General features: G+C 40.7%; 1 non-coding gene across 1 annotated transcript; it reads left to right on the top strand.

Annotated features, from left to right (window-relative positions):
- The first annotated feature begins 15,195 nt into the window (after window positions 1-15,195).
- On the top strand, window positions 15,196-15,386 carry LOC126014917 (U2 spliceosomal RNA). Its single transcript, XR_007497865.1, has one exon. It is a non-coding gene; the product is annotated as a U2 spliceosomal RNA (small nuclear RNA).
- Window positions 15,387-20,372: the final 4,986 nt, after the last annotated feature.

Genomic DNA, 20,372 nt, shown 5'->3' with positions numbered 1-20,372 from the left:
TTGTAGTTTCTTGCTGGGGATGAGGTGTGGGTCTGAGTGGGTGTCCCTTTGCTTGGGTGTTGGGTAATGGCTACTGAGCCATAATATTGTGAAGGGTTTTTGTTCTTACGATTGAGGATTTGGTTTCTGTAATTGCTTTTTGAGTAACTTATTTAAGGTCAGTTTATTTTGTGCAAATATTGGGAGCTCTTTTTTGTCTAAGAATGTCTTTCACTATCTCTCTCACATCATTGAGAGTTTTGCTTAATATTGGGTTCTAGTCGAAAGTATCTTTCTTTCAATAGTTTTAATATGCCATTCCACTTTTCCTTGCCTATATTGTTTCAAATGGAAGATCTGGTTTGATTCTTACATTGTTTCCTTTATAGTTGAGATATTTTTCTCTCCCTTACTGCTTTAAAAATCTGATCTCTTTTATTTTTGTCATTTGTATTACCAATGTCTGGATGTTATTCTGTTATGGTTATTTTGTTGGGCACACTCTTTGACTCTTGGATTTATAGAGAAACCTCTTTTGCAAGGGCGGGGATGTGCTCTATTATTATCTCCCTAACTACTTGTTCTTCCCCTTTCCCATTTTCTTCCCTTCTGGATTTTCTAAATTTAGAGATTATTTCTCCTGCTGTTCATTATGTACCTTACATTTTCTTTTAGGGTTTGGATTCTTTTTGTTTTCTGACTTTTTAATCCCAACTGGCTTGTAATTTGTCTTCATGTAACTTTATGTGATTCTCCACCTATGTAATTATACTATTATGGCTTGCTAACACGCTTTTATAGTTTTTTCCCTTTAATTCCATCCTTGTATGGATTCTCTCATATTCTGAAAGAGTTCATCTTTGAGTTGACTGAATTGTTCATCTACAGATTTCTTAATCTCATGGGTAAGTGAATCCTTTATTTTCATTGCTAAACCATGAAGTGTTAATTTTAGGTCTTCTACAAGATTCAGGCATTTGGGTGGACTGAGAGATTTCCTAGGATTTCTCTCTTTATACCCCAAAGTAAATGTTTTCTTTAGCTTCCCCCATTGAATTTTGCATTTAGTGATAGAAGTGCCGAATTTCTCAGACTGTTGAAAGAAGTGCTAGATCCATTCTTCCAGGAAATCTATGATATAAATTAAAATGACTTTGGTTTGGGAAAATGAGGACTGATGGGAAGAAAGAATGCTGGGAAAGACCTAAAAAGACAGCCCCATTTGTCTTTGGTGGTAGGGATTAAAAAGTGAGGTTCCCTGTTCCCTCCCTGGCACCAACCTGCCTGGCTCCAAAGGGCAGATGAACAATGAAGGCAATGCAATCCATAAGAAGATGAGGAAATACTAGAGAGGAGAAAATGCCCTGTTTGTTCAAGGTTGGTAGAAGTAATAAGGAATAGAGCCTCCCTGTTTCTCACTCAGGCACAGGTCTCACTCTGAATATACAAATCTTAAATCTAACACAGGTTTATTGATATCTTCATTTAAAGGCTCAGAATATGTATATATTACTGTTAAAAATGTTGAGATTACAAAATTATGTATTTTAACAGTGTCTAATGTCCAAGATTGGTCTTTTTAGAATTACAGTCAAAGAATAGTAATGTTATATTTTAGTTTTCTTAAGTCAACAATTTTAGCTTTCTCTACTTTTTTTTTTAGTTGTTCAGGCCACACCCGTTTGAGGCTCAAGGGTTACTCCTGGCTAAGTGCTCAGAGATTGCCCCTGGCTTGGGGGGACCATATCGGATGCTGGGGGATCGAGCCATGGTCCTTCCTTGGCTAGTGCTTGCAAGGCAGACACCTTGCCTCTAGCGCCACCTCGCCGGCCCCACTTTCTCTCCTTTTAAACAACATGCACATTTTAAATAAATGCATGCCATCCCATTAAAATATAGTGAGTTTTAGCCTTAATATTTACATTAATATATCTTATGAAGTCATTGTATATCTTGTAACCACATCATAAATCTTCCAATTTCATCTTTATCTAGGTTTATTTTCCATGGCATACATATAATTATCTTATAAAATGAAGAAATGGTGTGTCTAGGTAAAATTGTTCAAAGTAGTACAGGTTTTGTATGCAAGAGCCCTTCTATAGCTCAATCCTTAGCACCATATATACTACTGTGCGGGGTCCTGCAAGCCCCCCGGAGGGGCCCGGCCAGCGGGAATCGGCTAGGAGGCTCTCGGACGACCGCTCCTTTATTTAGCTGGGTTAGAAGAATAACCACACCTGTAAAAAATCTGAGAGAGGTTAGTAATAATGACCTCAGGCGATATAACCGGTCTAAGGTGTCTTCATTGGGGTCCAGCATCTCTTATATAGAGGAGGAGAAAGGGGAAGGTAAAAAGACGGTGTCAATCATACATTTTGGCGCAAAAGCCATGAGACAAAGGCAATAAATCGTCTCCCAGAGGGGAGGGAGAAGCAGTGACAATTTTACAATCATTCCCAAGTCAGCAGCTTTCAAGGAATTGCCCTATGACCCTAAAGTAGGGTCTGTAGCCCACTTTCCGGAACTCTCAGCAGTTTATTGTGGGGCAAGCTTTGTTGCATAGCCATTAACTCTGGAATGAAGTTAAAGGGAGTAGCCTATATCTGGGAATGGTACCGGGTTGTTTGCTTTCTCTCCGGGCTACAAAGTGAATTATATCTAGCAGCTGCAAATATCTTTCCTGTTAGCTCAAGGGCTTACAGTAAAGACTGCACGTAGGCAGCTTTTAGGTGAAAAAGCTGGGTAAAGACAGAAGACAGAAAAATTGATCTCTGACAGTTCACTGTCTCCAACATCTCCCCCTTTCTCTTCTAATAAAAGAAGGAAAGTCGTGAGTGGGTGGATGATCCATGTCTTAGGCTGCAGGGTTTGACCAGGTCGGACATGGCCATCAGCCGCATTTAAAATGATGACTACGGACGCAGTGGGTGTGCGCAGAGGTCTGAATTACACGCCGTAGCCTTTTGGGGCCATGCCCTAACTGGGACCCTGCTAATCCCATCGTAGGCATCTCCACAGCCGAGAGCACAAAGACCGCAGCGAGCTCCGTTTGTTAGCAATGCGCTCAATCTCCTGGAAACTTAGTGGCTGGAAGGGCGGCTTGGTGACTATAGCCAAGTTTTCACAGGAGTCACGTGGGGCTAGTTGGCAGTGAACCTGAACAGAGGTTTTTTCCTTATCATCTGCCAGATTTTTAACAAGGTCAGTGAGTTTGCAGAGAGCCCATGGGCCAAGGGAAAGGAGCAGCATGAGGCTAATGAGGGGTCCCAAAACAGTGGACAGAATTGTGTGGAGCCAAGGAGAAGAGAGAAACCAGCCCTGGTACCAACTTTGTTCTTGATTAAAATGGTTCAGAAATTCTTTCATACCATCACCAATGTGTTGAACACTGTTCCTAACTAGTCCAGTCTTGTCTTTGAAAATACAACATTGTTCCTTAAGGGCTACACAGACTCCCCCTTCCTTCATAAGGGCAAAATCTAAAGCACGGTGATTTTGAAGGACAACATCAGCAAGGGAACTAAAGGTATCAGTGAGAAATTGTACACTGGTTTTGATTTCATTAACATCTTGTTCTACTGCCTGAGTAAGGATTCGAAAGTTGGATTGAGAGGAGACAAGAGAGTAGATTCCTGTGCCAGCGCCAGTAGCGCCAACAGCAAGGAGAACTGCAAGTGTAACAGTGGTAAAGGGCTCGCGACGTCGGCGGGAGAGGGATGGAAAAGAGAAGGGATTGAGAGATGTACCAGAAGAGGGAAAGATATGTTCAGAGTGAATGGTAATTTTTGGAATGAGAATAACAAGAATGCAATAGTCATGAGAGAGGAGAAAAGAAGAGCGAATGACAAAGGGAGTAAGGCCAGAGGCACAGGCAAAGTGTCATTGGGTGCTAGCAGATAAGTGTCAGAAGAGGAAGAATTGGAGATATCCACAGTGTCGTTGCACACATCAAGCAGCTGGCTAGGGAGCAAGGAGTTAGCAGGCTTGAGGCAAAGTCCAGAGCCTACGACTTGACCGACCGTTATGCCATGTTGGGGATGTGTGTTCCAGCGTAGACGGGAGGGGTCTGAGGTAGAGGAGAGGTTGCCAAAAACAGCAACGCCTTTATAGAAAGGAGGTTGAGGAGAGAAACAAAGCCAACAGCGTTCATAGGCAGGATCCATAAGAGCAAGAGCAGAAGCATTCATAAGGTTGAGAATAACTTGAGAGGATGGAGCAGGACCAGAAGGCAAAGTGAGTTGACGAAGAGAAGTAGAGGTAGAGGGGAGAGGGGGAGGAGGGGAAGGAATTCGAAAAGGGGTACCTAAATTGGGGTGAAGAAAGGCATTGGGGCCTACGACAAGGGGGTGGGAGGCTGGTAACTGTTTAAGCAGGCGGAGGGAAAAAAGAAGACCATAATTGGTACCCTTAATGTACATTCTGAGTCCCCATTGGACAGCCTGAGTCCAATGATGTTTGCGGCCAGCAGCGGTGAAGTTGATGAGAACGGGATTGCACCAGCCACGGGTGGTAGAGGAAGCATCGCAGTTCAGAAGGGGCAGAGAGGGAGGAGGTCATTTAACAGTGATGAAGTCCAAACAGGAGGACGGATGCCAGTAGGTAGTGCCTGTGGTCTCACAGCCCCAGGAGGCGCAGAAATATTGTTCATGAGATCCGCATTTGACGTCGTCGTAGCGGGGACGATGATGGCCGGGGCAGACGTAAAAGGTGGTGGTAGGGTGGCTCAAAACGTCTCTGCGGATGACGGAGTTACAGCCACCAGCGGCAGGGGCGTAGTAATCGTAGTGGTCGACAGCACGGGTTTGAGGTAGGCGAAAAGTGGAGGTGCCCCAGAATGAGCTCGCGCCCATGGCGAGGGCACAAAGGTCGATTTGCAGGACAGGCCAAGGAATGGAGGTGGAGAGGATGGAGGTTTGATTGGCGACATCGCCAGCCTCATTGATGATCTGCCAGGTATAATTGAAGACTCGGTAGCGGTCATTGGTCTGGGCTGGGCAGGCAGAGGGGAGCAGGAGCAACAACAGCAACAAGAGGGCGTGCATGTTCAGCGTTGATTTCAGGAATGACAGCTTCAACGATGTTGGGTTCTGGAAGAGAAGGGGGAATGGGGTTCTCAGGGCTAGGGGCCCTGGGCGGGTTATAATGCTTGACCAGCCGGTCTGGAAGCCAGCGGGTGTCACCAGTGTCGATGTCATGGACACAAGCATGGCCTTTGCCCCAGATGAGAACTGGGTGGGGCCCTTTCCAGAGTCCTGATCGAACATCTTTCCAGAGGACAGACTGGAAACCATTGGCAGTGTGTGGGTGCCAATATCGATCAGCCGCCAAGCGGCTTTGAGGATCTAGAGACAAGAAATTGAGCACAAAAAGTGCATGGGCAAGCAGAAGGCGGTGCTTGCCTCGGCGGGCGTACAAGGTTTCACTTTCGCCTGCGAGCTTAAAGAGCATGTTTTTTAAGGTTTGATTAGCTCACTCAACAATGCCTTGACCCTGGGGCTATTCCCGTTTTGTGCTTAATGCCAAATTTAGCACAAAAGTCTTGAAATTTATGGCCAACATATCCGGGGCCATTGTCTGTTTTAATAATTTTGGGCACTGCTAGAATGGTGAAGCAGTGCAGCATGTGGGCGATGACATCAGTAGAAGATTCTCCGGTATGTAAGGAGGCACAAATAAAACCACTAAAGGTATCAACAGTGACATGAACATATTTGAGCTTGCCAAAGGCTGAGAAATGCGTGACATCCATTTGCCAAAGTTCACCGGGCACAATGCCACGGGGGTTAACGCCAACGTGAGGTTCAGGGAGAAGAGAAAGACAAGATTTACAGGAGCGAACAATTTCGCGGGCTTGTTCGCGAGTGATAGCATATTTAAGGCGTAGAGTTTGAGCATTGAGGTGGTGGAGGCGATGAGCGAGAGAAGCTTGCTGCAAAGGGGATTGTGCAGAGGGCGGAGCGGAGTTGGAAAGGAGGGCGAAGGCGGAGGAGAGAGTATGGGAGGCAGCATCAACAAGGGCGTTGCCAAGGGTCAGAGGACCGGGCAGACCTGAATGTGCTCGAATGTGGGACACAAAAAATGGATTGGAGCGTTGTAAAATAAGCTGTTGTATATTAGAAAAAAGGGTAAAGGCGGGAGTGGAGGGTTTAATGAAAGGCACTGTTTCTAAAAGGGGGAGAGAGGATGCAATGTAATGGCTATCTGTATATAGGTTAAAGGCCTGAGGGACAGAGAGAAAGACTTGATGCACGGCCTCTAGTTCAACAAGTTGGGCAGAGTTATGGGCGGTTGGTATAGTTTTTTGGTTGCCATCAACTGAAAAGGAAGCCGTACCGGTAGAGCTCCCATCGGTAAAGACAAGGGAGGCAGTGGAGATGGGTTGATGTTTAGTAATTTTTGGGAAAACGACAGGATGCTTGTTAAGAAAGTGTAAAAGTTTATCTGCTGGCAAGTGTGTGGAAAAGGTGCATTGAAAGTAAGTGAGGAAAAGGAGCCAGGCTTGGTCCTGGTCTGCAAGCCAGGCTAACTGTTGTGTAGAGTATGGGAGAATGCAGGATGTTTAGCAAAAAGTTTTAGAGAGATATCGCATCCTTGGTGCAAAAGTTGAAGAATAGAGGAAGGGTATGTAGAAAGAACTTTAGAAGGAGAGGAAGGAAGATGAACCCAATAAAGGGGGGCAGTTTGCCAGAGAACTGCAGTGGGTGTAAAGGTGGTGGAACAGACAATGAGTTGTAGGGGGATAGAGGGGTCATAGTAGGTAATGAATTGGTTTTGAATGGCATGATTAACAAGAGTGAGTGCATCACGAGCTTCCTCAGTAAGCGAGCGGGGGCTAGAGGGGTTGGAGTCTCCTTGGAGGATGTCAAAAAGGGGTTTAAGATTTCCCGTAGTGACCTTAAGATAGGGGCGAAGCCAGTTAATGTCACCAAGGAGCCGTTGGAAATCATTAAGTGTTTTGAGGTGCTGCGTGCGAATTTGCACCTTTTGTGTTTTCACTTGGGAGGGCAGAAGTTCGAAGCCTAAAAACAGCTGGGGTGGAGACACCTGGACTTTATCTTCTGAAATATTAAAGCCTTTGGAGGATAAAAGAGAAATGAGATCAGAAGAGGCAGAGCGTAGGAGAGATTCATCGGCACAGGCAAGAAGGATGTCGTCCATATAGTGCAAGATATAAAGGGAAGTGCAAGGTGCGAAAGGGATCAATGAAGGAAGCAACATATTTTTGACAGAGGGTTGGACTGTTGGCCATGCCTTGAGGCAGGACCTTCCACTGGAAACGGGGACAAGGACCTGCGCAGTTAGAAACTGGGAGGGAGAAGGCAAAGTGTTTGCAATCATCAGGATGAAGAGGAATGGAAAAGAAACAATCTTTGAGATCAATAACCATTTTTAAAAGTGTTAGAGGGAATGGCGGACGGTACTGGAAGGCCTGCCTGAGCGGCTCCCATGGGGACCATTGTCTTATTAATAGCTCTTAGGTCATGGAGAAGGCGCCACTTGCCGGACTTTTTGCGAATTACAAAAATGGGTGTGTTCCAAGGGGAGGTGGAAGGTTCTATATGACCAGCTTTAAGCTGTTCCTTTACAAGCGCTGAAGCAGCCTGGAGCTTTTCAGCGGAGAGCGGCCATTGCCCTATCCACACAGGTGTGTCGGCGTGCCATGTGATTTTTTCCGCCGGGGGTGCCGGTGCGGAGCTAACTGACATGGAGTACACAGAGTTGTAGCCAAGCCCTTGGCGGCCGGGATTGGGTGTTGGCTGAATAGGCTTAGGAATGCCTTGCAAATTTTTTCCCAGGCCTTTGGAAGGCGTATAGCCTTGCTGCATCATTTGGGACAGAGTGGCAGGGTTTCTGCATTTGACAATATAAACACCCATTTGCTCCATGATGTCTCGACCCCACAAATTAATGGGCAGGTCTGGGATAATGTACGGGCGGACAAGGCCAGTGTCTCCATCCTCGTCTTGCCAGACCAATTTATTGGCACTGATGAGGACTTGCTTTACGGTACCTGCGACTCCAGAGATGGAGTCAAAGGAGGCAGCCATAGGCCAATCGGGAGGCCAGTTAGCGGGAGAGAAGCAGGTAGTATTCGCACCAGAGTCAAGAAGGCCCGTGAAGGGCGTGCCTTCCATTGTGATTACAGGCGGGGGTCTAATTTTACACATGGCACGAACCCAGAATATATCAGAGGAGCTGGGATCTGAGTTGCCACGGATTTCAGGGAGAGAAGGCAAAGTGGCATTGAGGGGGAGCGGAAGGGCTTGCGCGATACGCTGCCCAGGCAGTACTTGGACGGAGTAGTAGGGGGCGACTGCGAGAAGTATAATTTCTCCAGTATAATCATTGTCTACTATGGAAGGTTGTATGATTAGACCTTTAATAGTCATGGATGCACGCCCAATAATCATAAAGAAATGTCCGGGCGATGGCGGACCAAAAACACCTGTGGGAATCTGACAAACACCATGCTCAGGGGTTAATACGTGTGGGGAGGCGGGGTACAGGTCCAGTCCTGCGCTCCCCGGGGTTGCCCTGACAAGGGAGGCTGCTGAGGTGGGAGCATTGAGGGGGGGACTAGTGGCTGATGCTGGCAAGGCTGCTGTTGCTGCTGGTAATATGCCTGGGGAGCTGGGTTGGGTTGGGCCGGCTAGCTGGGCTCCGAAGCCGGAACAAAGCGTTGAAATTGACGGCGGGGGCCCGGAGCCGGCCCCTGGCAGTTTCCCTGAGCCGAAAAGCGGTGGTTAGGCTGCAGGGGATTGCCTTCTATGTCTTTAATGGCATGACACTCCGCCACCCAATGGTGGCCACGGCGGCAACGTGGACAAAATGGAGGGCGGGGGTTTGCAGTACCTGTCTGCATGACAGGGGCTAAGCGCTGAGGGCATTGAGAGACAAAATGTCCAGCTTCTCCGCACGAATAACAGACTTTGCCCGAGGATTGGTTTTGAACGACGGACATAGCATGGGCAACTCGATGGGCAATGGGATCAACATCATGGCAGAGATCAATCATGTCGTGAATGGTTTTGTTAGCCATGCGTCCCTTTAAGAGGGCTTTGCAAGGTGCATTGGCATTTTCATAGGCAAGGTGTTTAACCAAGGTATTTGTCATTTCAGAGGGAGAGGAGCCTGCAATTCTCTCTACGGCCTCTAGGAGGCGACTGATGAACGCATTATAGGTTTCATCTGGTCCCTGTGTAATTTGGCCAAGCGGTGCGTTCGCATCGCCTTCCTTAGGTAAAGCTTGCCAGGCTTTCATAGCGGCAAAACCTGTATTGGTTAGATAATCAAGGGGCAACGAGCGTTGCTGCTGTGCAGAATCATATGGGGGAGAGCCGGAAAGCATAAGCTGGCATGTTTTATCTCCTCTAGCTAGGTCTCGACAGGTCTTAAAAAAGTCAGTCTCCCAGAGCAAGTAAAGCTTATGCGGCAGCGCGTTGGAGACAACACGCTTCCATTCATAAGGTAAAAGGGCACCGCCATTTCCCAGTGACTCAAGGCAGGAGATAGTATAGGAGGCTTGAGTGCCGTAATTCTTAACTGCCTGGAGCAGCTCATTAAGGTCCCTTTTGTTAACTGCCTCGTAACGGAAGTTTATCTCACCCTCCGGAGGTCTGGTGCCGCTGGATTGGGCGTCCTCTCTTTCCGAGTCTGAGTTGTGTTGGGATCCGGAATCAGCCACTGCTTCCGCGGTGGCCTGAGCCGCTGCTTCGGCGGCGGCTTGAGCCTTGCGTTCACGCCGCACCCGAGCATGGGTGCGGGGACCAGCGGGCGGCGGGGGGGGGGCGGGAAGTGTTGAGCGGTGGGGGTTGCTGAGAGGGAGGCAGAGGGAGACTTTCTCCATTAGGAAGGAGAACAGGGAAAAAGTATTGTGAAGTTGGATTTATTTTATGGACTTCATGAGCAAGCTGGGAGATCATGGAGGTAATTGTGGTGAGATGAGAGTCTAGGGCGGTAGGAGGAGGAGGTAAAGATGAAAGGCATGTTGGGGGGCAGGAACAGCGTAAGGCGGAGGCTTTGCAGCAGACGGGCCATGGCAGAGAGTTGCTTTTTCCCCTGGGGCTAGAGCGTCTGGCGGATCGGGTTGCTCAGGCGTAGCTGAGGCCAGGGAGGGATAGAGACGAGAGACGCCTGAAAGGTCTTTGAGAGCAGTTTGTAGCATAGAGGCGAGGGAAGGGTTAATAGTTTCAGGCACAGACGCAGTGGCGGTGGAAGCTGAAGAGGAGGGAGATGGGAGGTGGGATAGAGAGTTCGAACGGGTAGAGGCCCTGGAACACTCACGAGAAGCTTGTTCGAGATGAGATCTGGCAGCACAGACAATTTCTTTGGCAGTTTCCTCAGTATTTTTAGCTACAATGATGTCACGCAGCAGGCTCCAATATTGCAATATTATTTTCTCTGTTTCGGGTTCCTTGTTAACCGTAAAATACTCACTCAGTTCGTTTCCTATTTTATCCCAAGTGGACGCAACAATTTCTGGACAGGTAATCACAAACCATGGACATATATTATGGACAAACATTAAGAAATTGCAAATATCTTTTTTGGTAACCTCTATGCGTCTGCTTTTCAATTCAAACTGTATATCTCTAATGAATTTAAGTTCGGTACTCAGTGTAACACCCATGGTAGCGGATCCTATGGGTGAAGCCCCCAAAAGCCAATTAGGGGGCAGCGGGGGGGACGACTTGGAAAAACTGCAGTTTTATTTTTTAAGGCTGACTCGTTTCTACGCTTACCTTGATGAGGTATTTTCTGCATTTTATGAAACGGCTCCGGACACGCCGCCCTTGTAGTCATCCGAGTGTGGTCGTGGTCTTCGGGCCCAGTGTTGGGCGCCAAAATGCGGGGTCCTGCAAGCCCCCCGGAGGGGCCCGGCCAGCGGGAATCGGCTAGGAGGCTCTCGGACGACCGCACCTTTATTTAGCTGGGTTAGAAGAATAACCACACCTGTAAAAAATCTGAGAGAGGTTAGTAATAATGACCTCAGGCGATATAACCGGTCTAAGGTGTCTTCATTGGGGTCCAGCATCTCTTATATAGAGGAGGAGAAAGGGGAAGGTAAAAAGACGGTGTCAATCATACATTTTGGCGCGAAAGCCATGAGACAAAGGCAATAAATCGTCTCCCAGAGGGGAGGGAGAAGCAGTGACAATTTTACAATCATTCCCAAGTCAGCAGCTTTCAAGGAATTGCCCTATGACCCTAAAGTAGGGTCTGTAGCCCACTTTCCGGAACTCTCAGCAGTTTATTGTGGGGCAAGCTTTGTTGCATAGCCATTAACTCTGGAATGAAGTTAAAGGGAGTAGCCTATATCTGGGAATGGTACCGGGTTGTTTGCTTTCTCTCCGGGCTTCAAAGTGAATTATATCTAGCAGCTGCAAATATCTTTCCTGTTAGCTCAAGGGCTTACAGTAAAGACTGCACGTAGGCAGCTTTTAGGTGAAAAAGCTGGGTAAAGACAGAAGACAGAAAAATTGATCTCTGACAGGACACTGTCTCCAACACTACTGCAGTGTATGCTTCCCTGCAAAAGAATTGATGACACTTATATTTTTAAGTTGTGTCAGTGATTTGAAGTTCTTCTTATGTGATAATCTAAATCTTAACATGATGCAAAACTTTGCAATCAATCCTACTTTCTATGCCAAACTATTTCATTAATTCCGTATTTTACTTTGTTTTTTCCTTTGCTTTTTATCTTCTGGCTGTACTGATAACTACTGTTCCACAAAATTTAATGTGATGTCCTGCCTCAGAGTCTTTGCTCTGATACTTCTGCTTATAGTATGTTTTACACAAATAATCACATGTCCATATGTTATTTTTAATTTACTGCTCAAAAATTATCTTAAATAGTAGAAAATTATATATAAAATTGTTATTAATTAATAAATCTACCATTTATAAAAACTACAACTTCTCATTACATGCTATGCATTCTTTTGACTATTGAATATTTAAATTTAAGATATATATATAACTACTAAATATGAAAAAAATTCTGATTTTAAATGTATGTTTTATTTTCCTTTATATTTCTTCTATAAAACTATAAATTTTACTACTATTGTTATAACATTGAGATTTCAATATGGCAAAAATTTAGCTTCAGAAAGTGGGAGAATATAGTTTATTCATAGAATTCTGTGAATGAACTTTTGGAAGACATTTATTATAAATTTTCTCAAATATAGACATTTCAAGTTGTTCTTTTTGATAAAAGGATAAAACAAAACAACATGTTTATACATAATAACCTTCCATTGGCTACACACCTTATTACTAATATTACAATATTTTATGGAACTTCCAAGCAGTGAGAATGGAGCCCACGAACCAATTCTAGTGATTCTCAGCCAACTAAGTTAAACAACTGAATGTTCAGGTCCCGTGTTATTTGCAACTAGTAGAGCTATCCCCGTGATGCTACAGTGCTGTGTATAATACTTAGTGATATTCAACGTTCATTTGGTTCCAGTAATGAAACCAGGATTGGATACTTGTAGAGATATTTCCCTAAATCCTGTACCCTGACTCAGTTTTCAATATTTTAACTATAAATTTTTAAATTAAAGTGTCCTCATAACTATGACTTATTGAATTTTTATCTGTAGATTTTAGCAGTTCAGAATGTATTCTATACAATAAACAAAACAAAAACATAAATGTAGGTTGTTAAACAATTAATTATCTAAATAAAATTATTTTAAGGTAATTATAATTAGTTTATTTAATTCCAGAAAAAAACTATAAAGATAGGAAAGTATTGGCCAAGGTGCTTTTTGGGTTCACATTCAACTGAGGGTCTATCTCTGGCATCACATATGGTCTTATAAAGCCTTTATGAGTGATCCCTAAGCACAGAACCAAGAGTATTTTATACAGCCACCAAATATGGTACTCACAAAAGGAAATTTCTAAAGGAAGTGACTAAACACATTATAAAATCTGTGAACATTTATCCTGGAATTCAGGTTCTTGACTTCACTTATACAAAGTTTTAAAGGTAGAGTTAGACTAGTAAAGTTAAAATACACACATAAATCACAATGGATATAATGTCTTGAGATTTATATATATATATATCAGTCATGACTACATGGACTACTATAAGTTCTAACTAGTATAAGTTCTTTCTAGTAAGTTTAAATTATTTCTTGTTCTTATAGATTACCCCAATTTTATCTTTTATGATTTAATTTAAAAAGCATCATTCTATCTCCATGATTTATTTAGGTACAGTGGCCTTTCTGACCTAGAATTGCAATTTTATATTCCTAAAAGCAGAGTTACCCCAAGAGAACACTATAGAATTTAAGGTTAGAGTGGAATAAGTTAAAACTCACATTTTCTTCACCATGTTTAACCAAAAGCTCAAAATATTTTTTTGTTTTTGTTTTTGAGTCACACCCGGCAGTGCTCAGGGGTTACTTCTGGCTCTAGTCTCAGAAATCACTCCAGGCAGACTCAGGGCATCATATGGGATGCCAGGAATCAAACTGCCGTCCTTCTGCACGCAAGGCAAACACTTTACCTCCATGCTATCTCTCCATACTATTTTATTTTATTTTTATCTGTTCTTATTGTATTAGAAAGCAAAATTATTGTAGAATCACTGCTGGTAGACTTGGGGACCATATAGGAAGCCAGGGAGCAAACCCTGGTCAACCATGTCTAAGCCCTACCTGCTGTGCTATGGCTCTAGGCCCTATAACTCTAATTTTTTTTTAAATTTGAAAGCATTTCAGAAAATCTATTATAAAATTGCATACATATAACTTTATACATGTTGACACACATATCCCATTCACACAACACATATACTAAAATTAAGGCTAAAATCAACATACTACAGACATATTTGGGACTTTTACCAAACAGGAATTTATAAAATATAAATCATAAATAAAACAGAAGTATTTTATAAATTTATCTGATATCAGGAAATATACTAGCATTTGGCAAGCAGTACTTTGAGCTATAAAATGCTGATGAATGCAAATTAAACTATAACTTTTATAACATCGCATTCTTTTTAATTATACTATTGATGTGCTGTGTCCTTCATACAAATCAGAATTTAATATTTCCCAGTGAAGTTTTAAGACATCAAGATGAGGGAATGGTGGTTTATACCTTTATAAACACTTTAAGTTACATTAAATTATTAATAGTTTTATATAATATTAGCCTCATATTAATTTTAACTTTACAAGTAAAAAATGACAGAGAGATTAGTGCAAAATTGTCTTTATATGATACTAGAAAACAAAAATATAGTTATTAAAGAGAAGTTGTTTCTTTAATCAACCTGGTTTGACTATATTAGAACCAGTGATGTACTGTTTGTTTTGCATGATAAACTAACACAATCTCTCCCTGGGGTAAAGTATGGTAACTTAACCTCGATAATATTTTTATTTTTAATAACCTTATTCTATAACCTTTTTCAATAATGAAAAACAAGAAACATAAATGTACATTGTGTATAAAATCTCATTGCATCATTCTGCTCCCTAGACTAGATTTCACTATATTGATGAATCTTTCATGATTCCACCATATTTCTTAATTTGTAAATTTTTTTGCTTTTTTGGGAGGTCACACCTGGTGATGCTCAGAGGTTACTCCTGGCTATGAGTTCATACATCTCTCCTGGTTCAGGGGACAATACAAGACACTAGAGGATCAAACAGCAGTTGGTCCAGGTCAGTTGCATGTAAGGCAAACACTACCGCTTAGCTAGCCCTCTGGCCCCCAAATTTGTGAATTTTTTAAGCAATAAAGTCAAGCAGAGTTCTGGATTTGTAAATTTTGTTAAAAATAGTGAATTCAAAGGGGCTAAAAATAAACAATATTTCATTTATGTGAGAAAACTTTTTAAATTAAGAGAAAATTTATTAAATATAAATATGTAATAGAAATATAAAAGCTGCTTACAAATAGTAATATATATATATATATATATGGAAATGAAACTATTTTACAATGAAGCATACTTAGATTTTCAGTGTTCTCATTGCTTATTTTTCTGTATTACAGATTTTATGGTTGAAGTAAGGAAGGCAGTGTACAGGGTGATGACACGCTGTACACAAACATTCATCCAATTTTTTGTATGATCATATATCTATTTTATTTTACATTGATCCTAGACAAGACATATTTTGTCAGATCTTAAGTTAGTTAGAAATTTTGGGTATTATAATCGCTTCTCGGCCTTTTAGCTAAGATCAACTTTAGTATCTGTTCTTATTAGTTTAATATCTGATACATCGTCTATCCGACGACAATATATTAAATGGATTTTTAGCACTAGGAACTGAAATAGGAGATTGCGCTGTCCATTCCACACATTGACCTGGTATTGCAGTACCTCCAGGAATGGTGCACCAATAAAAAAAAAAGAAATTTTGGGTATTATCATGGGGCTCTACTCTTATTATGCTAAAAATATACAGCATTTTAACTGACAATGGCATTAAAATATGACCATTAATTAAAATCTTATTATACAATTCTTGCATTTTTGAGGTGAAATTTTGAAATCTCAACTTTGATTTTGGGATTTGATTGTTTTTCTCTCTTTTTCTTTTTTATATGCAATAGCTGGGTTTCATGCTCAGTACCCAATTGTTCCAGACACTCAGGATTATAACAAAAGTCCTCTTCAAATATCATTGGGCACAGTCCCCACAACTATTAAACAAATACACACATAAAACGTAATGGTATTTTAGAATTCTTGAGAAAGATGAAGTTCATGGCATCATAGACTTAAAGTAGGTAGAAAGTAGATACTTCAGTTTCTAAAAACTATGTTTTTTATATTTCCATATTGTCCTGAGTTATTGATTTATTTTGTTATAATTAATTAGGGGTTATTTTAACTTTAATAACCTATTCTATAACCTTTAAAATTCCTCTAAAATTGTTCCTTTAATGACAATAAATCCTAAATGAGGGTTTTTACTGACTTTACAACATTTATTAGCATCCTAGAAGGATTCGTCTTATCACATTTTGTTTGTGATGAGATTTGAAAACTAATAGAAATTCATTACTAAGTTTTGAGCTTGAGAATATTGAAGTAGAATATAGAAAATATATATAGAATACTATAACAGTTTCAATAAATTTAAATATACTCTCTTTTATGTAATAAAATGCCTACATGGATCTTAAACATTACATGTCTATTAATCAAATGTCTATTAAGATGTCAGCTATATCTTTGAGCTATAATAGAGAGAACGAATTATAACTGAATTAAGACTTGATTAAAATGTTCATTTTCTAAGAAAGTTTATATTTTTGCCTAAAAGCAGTACTTAGATATTACATTATAGAATCGTTATATACTAAAATATATTTTATTTTAATGAAATTTTCATAGATAGTATTTATTTGCATATGTTCTTTTCATCATGTAATGTCTCCTGAGTATTGCATCAATAATATTTCAATTTCCATTTTATATTCTATAGCTGTTTTTAAAAACGTTCAAATTTATAATCCAGCATTGTGAAATTTTAGAGCAAATCTACATTCTTTTTCAATTCCTTTTTATTTCTCCCCCAAATCTAGATGACTGGTGCTATAATTACCAAAGAATGTAAGACATACACTTCAATTATCTTAATTCATCCAATCTAATATTCATTATTTTGTAACTTTAACTTTAATACTTACTTTAACTTTAGTACTTACACTATCATGATCAATTAATTCATTTTTCTCCATATTTTTAGTTAAATTTAAGTAATATTTTATTTTTAAAATAATATTTTATTTAAACATCATGATTATAAACATGATTGTAGTTAGGTTTCAGTCATAAAAAGAACACTTCCCTGATGATGAGTGAAGGTGAGCATGTTTTCATATGTTTGTTGGCCATCTTTCGGTCTTCCTCAGAGAAGTGTCTATTCATTTTGTCTTCCCATTTTGTATGACTTTATTTGGTTTTGGGGGGCTCAGCTTTCTGAGTGCTTTGTATATTCTGGATATCAGCCCTTTATCTGATATGTTGAATGTAAAGATTTTTTTCCTAGTCAGTTAACTGTCTTCTTCTGTTAAGTAGGGTTTCTTTTGCTATGCAGAAACTTTTTAGTTTGATGTAGTCCCATTTGTTTATGTTTGACGCTAAAATTCTTGCCATTGGTGCTCCATCCTCGAAGACCTTTTTGATATATGTCTTCGAGTGTTCTACCTATTTTATTCTCAATAAACTTTATAGATTCCGGTCTGATTTCAAGGTCTTTGATACAGTTTGAGTTGACTTTTGTATAAGGAGTGAGGTATGGATCAATTTTCAATTTCTTACATATGGTTTTCCAGTTGTACTAACACCATTTGTTGAAGAGACTTTCTTTGTTCCATTTCAAGTTCTTGCTTCTTTTGTCAAATAATAGTTGTATATCCGGGGGTTTGTGTCTGGAAATTCTGTTGTAACCCACTAGTCTGAGGTCCTGTCTGTGATTAGATGCTGACCATCCAGTCTGGAACCCGGATCCCAGGCATAGAAATGACACAGTTCTTCACAACAGCTACAGGAACCAAATCCCACCTTGAACATCCATAATACTGCTCAAACACCAACATGGCCCAGCACTAATAGGATATCCTGACAACGGGGAAATTGGGAACAACTTGACCTAAGAGCAGGTTATCCTACCTCACCAGCTAATGATGAGACAAAAATCAGAAGACTTGTCACCCAGTGGTCTGTGCAAAAGCCAAGATCACGATCTACAGATGACTGGCTGATAGAACCATGACCGGGCAGTATGTATCCTGGGACCAAGAAAAAACCCTAGTCTAGGGTTTGACCTATGATCTGCACAACAACCATGATCTCTAATTTCAGAGGTATGACTGAGACAATAGCAACTGAATGGGTCTTCTGGTAACATAACAAAAGATGCTATCCCAGGCTCCAACCTAGGCTCAGCACATGGACCAAGACCACCAACCACAGAAGACGGACTATAATGACACTAAGGAAACAGAACTTCTAGAACCACAAAGAAAGACTTCACCATAAGTTCCATCCTTGTCATGTGCAGAGACGGAAATCTCTAGAATTCAGTTCACTGTCCTTCAGACTGTTGGAGGGCCAGATTATAGTAAAAACAAAAATTATAAACAAATTTCTAGGCACACTGCATATATCTTATTTAGAAGTGAAGAAACAAAATGGGAATAAATACAACATGTGGCCCATGGGCCATAGTTTGAGTACCATTGCTCTAGATACAGAGACCTGATTTTACCACCCAGGATGGAGCAGAAGTCTCCCAGACACCACAAAAGCACCAACGGGAGAGTGAATGAACTAGAAAGGAGTCTATAGTTAATCCCATGACATGGAGAAACCCTGTATCTCTTAGATCAAGGAAATCTTTTTCAAATGTCTCCAATGTTTACTGTGCCTATCAAGGAGGGGGAAGAGAGACAGAGAGAGAGAGAGAGAGAGAGAGAGAGAGAGAGAGAGAGAGAGAGAGAGTCAAAAAGCACAAAATAATCCTTTTTTATCTATCTAGCTTTTGTCGATTTATTTGATTTGGTGAAGATATTGAACTGGTTGTCTCCATTTTTATTTATTTAATTTTTCTTTCTTCTTTTCTCTTCTTCGTTTTGTGCTCTGTCATGATTTTTATCTGAAGTCCACAGCAAGTATGTGGTGCCTATCCTTATTGCGGTAGCGCTCACTGGATATTTTATTTGGTACTTCTTTTTATTCTGATGTGGTGTTCCACCTTCTTTTTCCTCTTCATCTCTCAAACCAAGGATGAGAGCCTCTAGAAGGACTCCGGCCATGTTCGGCATATTTGATTTTTACCCCATTTTATTACTTTTCAAACAAAACCACATTACCTTAACTATCTAGTCCTGCCTCCCAATTAGAGGGGCATATAATGGAGGTACCAGACTAAACAGTTGAAAGATAACTAAGTAGAAAGCTAGGCATGGAGGGGACCACTCATTCTAGCAGCCCCGGGGGTGAGGGTAGAGGCTATGGGAGGCAGGACGGGAGTGGAGGTGGAGGGAGGACAATTCGGTGGTGGGAATTCCCCTGATTCAATGTTAATATGTACCTAAAATATTTCTGTGAATGATATGTAAGCCACTATGACAAAAATAAAAATTATAAAAAAAGAACACTTCCCCTCACCAGTGCAACATTCCCACCACCACTGCCTTCCAAGCTTTAGAAAACAGTTGTTTTTGCCATTTGTTTTAAAACACTAACAAATACTGTACACCAAAGGAAAAAGTAATAAGTTATAAAAATATTTCATGCCATAGGAAAGAAACAAATGAACAGTAGATAACCCTTAACATTAGATTACTGCAAGCTTTTAAAATTTCTCAGGGAAAATACTGAACTCCACCTAGATTAATAGGTTTATATACCTAAACCTGTTGGATTACTGGGACCTAATTTACTCAGTATTCATTCTGCATGTTAGGATGTGATCTGGTAATTGGATTAATGAGCTGTACACTACTGAGTATTTGTAAACCACACCTTGATTAATAGGTAGGTATATATTATTTTTTATTCATTATCTTAGGCTATACCAAAAGTTGCCCAGAATCTACTTTTCACTCTTGCTCAGGGCTTACTCCTTGTTATGCTTGGGTGTACCTTCTGCTGTGTTATGTAAACAGTTACCTTATTTTATTTACTATTTCTTTGGGTCCTAAGATACCTTCTTTAAATAAATTATCGCCACACCATATGATATTCATGGCTTACTCCTATGCTATGTGTATCTCTCCTATGGTCTCGGGGAAGTTTACAGGGTTATCCAATGTGTGCAAGGTAAACACTTTATGAGTTGTCAATCTCTGGTCCTCAAATACTATTACTTCCCACATGTTCCGTAATGCCTATTCTCTCAATACTATTTTTAAAGAATTCTTATATGGAATAATTTTTAAAATCTCTGAAAAAAAATTGAGAATTGCGATATATTGTTTCACATGAACTCTTTAGCACTTGGATAGAATTGGTATATTATGATATCATTTATTCTGGTAAAAAATCAATTGAAAGAAACAATATTAAAAATATTACTCACTATGACTAGGAATATCCGTGACATAAATTAAATAAAGATGAATAGTTTAAGTTAAGAGAAAAAATAAACACAAAAAATAAAGTTAGTAAAATAAAATGTCTTCCTTAATGCATAATTAAAAATAAAAAGCTATAATATGCTTTCTCAGGATTGACATTATGAATAGGGAAAATTATATTTTAGTCATAGCTTTATTTTTTCCTTAGTCCATCTGATCATAATTTTCTTTGTTCTGTGTAAATATTGTTGCACTGACATTATATTGAAATTTATTAACTTCTCTAATTTATAGCC

This window comes from Suncus etruscus, chromosome 7 (genome assembly GCF_024139225.1).
Source record: "Suncus etruscus isolate mSunEtr1 chromosome 7, mSunEtr1.pri.cur, whole genome shotgun sequence".
In the NCBI taxonomy this organism is placed as follows: Eukaryota; Metazoa; Chordata; class Mammalia; order Eulipotyphla; family Soricidae; genus Suncus; species Suncus etruscus.
The sequence above is the reverse complement of the archived record's forward strand: the minus strand, read 5'-3'. Positions and strand labels throughout refer to the sequence as shown.